General features: G+C 52.8%; 1 protein-coding gene across 1 annotated transcript in view; it reads left to right on the forward strand.

The window, feature by feature from the left end:
• snap25b (synaptosome associated protein 25b) overlaps positions 1 to 5,000 on the forward strand; it is a 26,154-nt gene that overhangs the window by 7,224 nt on the left and 13,930 nt on the right. The gene's annotated exons all lie outside the window — the stretch shown is intronic.

The following is a 5,000-nucleotide window of genomic DNA, read 5'->3' on the forward strand; positions in this document are numbered from 1 at the left end:
AGTGTAAGGGTGTGAGGAGTGTGAGTGTGTAAGGGTGTGAGGAGTGTAAGGGTGTGAGGAGTGTAAGGGTGTGAGGAGTGTATGGGTGTGAGGAGTGTGAATAGTGTAAGGGTGTGAGGAGTGTATGGGTGTGAGGAGTGTATGGGTGTGAGGAGTGTATGGGTGTGAGGAGTGTAAGGGTGTGAGTGTGTAAGGGTGTGAGGAGTGTAAGGGTGTGAGGGGTGTGAGTGTGTAAGGGTGTGAGGAGTGTGAGTGTGTAAGGGTGTGAGGAGTGTAAGGGTGTGAGGAGTGTAAGGGTGTGAGGAGTGTATGGGTGTGAGGAGTGTATGGGTGTGAGGAGTGTAAGGGTGTGAGGAGTGTGAGGAGTGTAAGGGTGTGAGGAGTGTAAGGGTGTGAGGAGTGTAAGGGTGTGAGGAGTGTATGGGTGTGAGGAGTGTAAGGGTGTGAGTGTGTAAGGGTGTGAGGAGTGTAAGGGTGTGAGGGGTGTGAGTGTGTAAGGGTGTGAGGAGTGTAAGGGTGTGAGGAGTGTATGGGTGTGAGGAGTGTATGGGTGTGAGGAGTGTATGGGTGTGAGGAATGTAAGGGTGTGAGGAGTGTATGGGTGTGAGGGGTGTGAGTGTGTAAGGGTGTGAGTGTGTAAGGGTGTGAGGAGTGTATGGGTGTGAGGAGTGTAAGGGTGTGAGGAGTGTAAGGGTGTGAGGAGTGTGAGGAGTGTATGGGTGTGAGGAGTGTAAGGGTGTGAGTGTGTAAGGGTGTGAGGAGTGTAAGGGTGTGAGGAGTGTATGGGTGTGAGGAGTGTATGGGTGTGAGGAGTGTATGGGTGTGAGTGTGTAAGGGTGTGAGGAGTGTGAGGAGTGTAAGGGTGTAAGGAGTGTAAGGGTGTGAGGAGTGTAAGGGTGTGAGGAGTGTAAGGGTGTGAGGAGTGTAAGGGTGTGTGTGTGTGTAAGGGTGTGTGTGTGTGTAAGGGTGTGAGGAGTGTAAGGGTGTGAGTGTGTAAGGGTGTGAGGAGTGTATGGGTGTGAGGAGTGTATGGGTGTGAGGAATGTAAGGGTGTGAGGAGTGTATGGGTGTGAGGAGTGTAAGGGTGTGAGTGTGTAAGGGTGTGAGTGTGTAAGGGTGTGAGGAGTGTATGGGTGTGAGGAGTGTATGGGTGTGAGGAGTGTAAGGGTGTGAGGAGTGTAAGGGTGTGAGGAGTGTGAGGAGTGTAAGGGTGTGAGGAGTGTGAGGAGTGTAAGGGTGTGAGGAGTGTAAGGGTGTGAGGAGTGTAAGGGTGTGTGTGTGTGTAAGGGTGTGAGGAGTGTAAGGGTGTGTGTGTGTATGGGTGTGAGGAGTGTGAGGAGTGTAAGGGTGTGAGGAGTGTAAGGGTGTGAGTGTGTAAGGGTGTGAGTGTGTAAGGGTGTGAGGAGTGTAAGGGTGTGTGTGTGTATGGGTGTGAGGAGTGTGAGGAGTGTAAGGGTGTGAGGAGTGTATGCGTGTGAGGAGTGTAAGGGTGTGTGTGTGTATGGGTGTGAGGAGTGTAAGGGTGTGTGTGTATGGGTGTGAGGAGTGTGAGGAGTGTATGGGTGTGAGGAGTGTAAGGGTGTGAGGAGTGTAAGGCTGTGTGTGTGTAAGGGTGTGAGGAGTGTGAGGAGTGTATGGGTGTGAGGAGTGTATGGGTGTGAGGAATGTAAGGGTGTGTGTGTGTAAGGGTGTGAGGAGTGTAAGGGTGTGAGGAGTGTGAGGAGTGTATGGGTGTGAGGAGTGTAAGGGTGTGAGTGTGTAAGGGTGTGAGTGTGTAAGGGTGTGAGGAGTGTAAGGGTGTGTGTGTGTATGGGTGTGAGGAGTGTGAGGAGTGTAAGGGTGTGAGGAGTGTATGCGTGTGAGGAGTGTAAGGGTGTGTGTGTGTATGGGTGTGAGGAGTGTAAGGGTGTGTGTATGGGTGTGAGGAGTGTGAGGAGTGTATGGGTGTGAGGAGTGTAAGGCTGTGTGTGTGTAAGGGTGTGAGGAGTGTGAGGAGTGTATGGGTGTGAGGAGTGTATGGGTGTGAGGAGTGTAAGGGTGTGAGGAGTGTAAGGGTGTGAGGAGTGTAAGGGTGTGTGTGTGTGTAAGGGTGTGAGGAGTGTGAGGAGTGTATGGGTGTGAGGAGTGTATGGGTGTGAGGAGTGTGAGGAGTGTAAGGGTGTGAGGAGTGTAAGGGTGTGAGGAGTGTAAGGGTGTGTGTGAGTGTAAGGGTGTGAGGAGTGTAAGGGTGTGAGTGTGTAAGGGTGTGAGTGTGTAAGGGTGTGAGTGTGTAAGGGTGTGAGGAGTGTATGGGTGTGAGGAGTGTAAGGGTGTGTGTGTGTATGGGTGTGAGGAGTGTGAGGAGTGTAAGGGTGTGAGGAGTGTATGCGTGTGAGGAGTGTAAGGGTGTGTGTGTGTATGGGTGTGAGGAGTGTAAGGGTGTGTGTGTATGGGTGTGAGGAGTGTGAGGAGTGTATGGGTGTGAGGAGTGTAAGGGTGTGAGGAGTGTAAGGGTGTGTGTGTGTAAGGGTGTGAGGAGTGTGAGGAGTGTATGGGTGTGAGGAGTGTATGGGTGTGAGGAGTGTGAGGAGTGTAAGGGTGTGAGGAGTGTAAGGGTGTGAGGAGTGTAAGGGTGTGTGTGTGTGTAAGGGTGTGTGTGTGTGTAAGGGTGTGAGGAGTGTAAGGGTGTGAGTGTGTAAGGGTGTGAGTGTGTAAGGGTGTGAGTGTGTGTAAGGGTGTGAGGAGTGTAAGGGTGTGTGTGTGTGTAAGGGTGTGAGGAGTGTAAGGGTGTGAGTGTGTAAGGGTGTGAGTGTGTAAGGGTGTGAGGAGTGTATGGGTGTGAGGAGTGTAAGGGTGTGTGTGTGTATGGGTGTGAGGAGTGTGAGGAGTGTAAGGGTGTGAGGAGTGTATGCGTGTGAGGAGTGTAAGGGTGTGTGTGTGTATGGGTGTGAGGAGTGTAAGGGTGTGTGTGTATGGGTGTGAGGAGTGTGAGGAGTGTATGGGTGTGAGGAGTGTAAGGGTGTGAGGAGTGTAAGGCTGTGTGTGTGTAAGGGTGTGAGGAGTGTGAGGAGTGTATGGGTGTGAGGAGTGTATGGGTGTGAGGAATGTAAGGGTGTGTGTGTGTAAGGGTGTGAGGAGTGTAAGGGTGTGAGGAGTGTAAGGGTGTGAGGAGTGTGAGGGTGTGTGTGTGTAAGGGTGTGAGGAGTGTAAGGGTGTGAGGAGTGTAAGGGTGTGAGGAGTGTGAGGAGTGTAAGGGTGTGAGGAGTGTAAGGGTGTGAGGAGTGTGAGGGTGTGTGTGTGTAAGGGTGTGAGGAGTGTGAGGAGTGTATGGGTGTGAGGAGTGTATGGGTGTGAGGAATGTAAGGGTGTGTGTGTGTAAGGGTGTGAGGAGTGTAAGGGTGTGAGGAGTGTGAGGGTGTGTGTGTGTAAGGGTGTGAGGAGTGTAAGGGTGTGAGGAGTGTAAGGGTGTGAGGAGTGTGAGGAGTGTAAGGGTGTGAGGAGTGTAAGGGTGTGAGGAGTGTAAGGGTGTGAGTGTGTAAGGGTGTGTGTGTAAGGGTGTGTGTGTGTAAGGGTGTGTGAGTGTGTAAGGGTGTGTGTGTGTGTAAGGGTGTGTGTGTGTAAGGGTGTGTGTGTGTAAGGGTGTGTGTGTAAGGGTGTGAGGAGTGTAAGGGTGTGTGTGTGTAAGGGTGTGTGTGTGTAAGGGTGTGTGTGTAAGGGTGTGAGGAGTGTAAGGGTGTGTGTGTGTAAGGGTGTGAGGGTGTGTGTGTAAGGGTGTGTGGAGTGTAAGGGTGTGTGTGTGTAAGGGTGTGTGTGTGTAAGGGTGTGAGGAGTGTAAGGGTGTGAGGAGTGTGAGGAGTGTAAGGGTGTGAGGAGTGTAAGGGTGTGAGGAGTGTAAGGGTGTGAGGAGTGTGAGGAGTGTAAGGGTGTGAGGAGTGTAAGGGTGTGTGTGTGTAAGGGTGTGAGGAGTGTGAGGAGTGTAAGGGTGTGTGTGTGTAAGGGTGTGAGGAGTGTGAGAAGTGTAAGGGTGTGAGGAGTGTGAGGAGTGTAAGGGTGTGAGGAGTGTAAGGGTGTGAGGAGTGTGAGGAGTGTGAGGAGTGTAAGGGTGTGAGGAGTGTAAGGGTGTGTGTGTGTAAGGGTGTGAGGAGTGTAAGGGTGTGTGTGTGTAAGGGTGTGAGGAGTGTAAGGGTGTGAGGAGTGTGAGGGTGTGTGTGTGTAAGGGTGTGAGGAGTGTAAGGGTGTGTGTGTGTGTAAGGGTGTGAGGAGTGTGAGGGTGTGTGTGTGTAAGGGTGTGAGGAGTGTAAGGGTGTGAGGAGTGTAAGGGTGTGAGGAGTGTGAGGAGTGTAAGGGTGTGAGGAGTGTGAGGAGTGTAAGGGTGTGAGGAGTGTAAGGGTGTGAGGAGTGTCAGGAGTGTGAGGAGTGTAAGGGTGTGAGGAGTGTGAGGAGTGTGAGGGTGTGAGGAGTGTGAGGGTGTGAGGAGTGTGAGGAGTGTGAGGAGTGTGAGGGTGTGAGGAGTGTGAGGAGTGTGAGGGTGTGAGGAGTGTGAGGGTGTGAGGAGTGTGAGGAGTTTAAGGGTGTGAGGAGTGTGAGGAGTGTAAGGGTGTGAGGAGTGTGAGGAGTGTGAGGGTGTGTGTGTGTAAGGGTGTGAGGAGTGTAAGGGTGTGAGGGTGTGTGTGTGTAAGGGTGTGAGGGGTGTGAGGGTGTGTGTGTGTAAGGGTGTGAGGAGTGTGAGGGGTGTGAGGGTGTGAGGAGTGTAAGGGTGTGAGGAGTGTAAGGGTGTGAGGAGTGTGAGGAGTGTGAGGGTGTGTGTGTGTAAGGGTGTGAGGAGTGTGAGGAGTGTGAGGGTGTGAGGAGTGTAAGGGTGTGAGGAGTGTGAGGGTGTGAGGAGTGTAAGGGTGTGAGGAGTGTGAGGGTGTGAGGAGTGTGAGGGTGTGAGGGGTGTGAGGAGTGTGAGGGTGTGTGTGTGTAAGGGTGTGAGGAGTGTGAGGAGTGTGAGGAGTGTGAGGGTGTGAGGAGTGTAAGGG

Source organism: Hemibagrus wyckioides, linkage group LG09 (assembly GCF_019097595.1).
Source record: "Hemibagrus wyckioides isolate EC202008001 linkage group LG09, SWU_Hwy_1.0, whole genome shotgun sequence".
NCBI lineage: Eukaryota > Metazoa > Chordata > Actinopteri > Siluriformes > Bagridae > Hemibagrus > Hemibagrus wyckioides.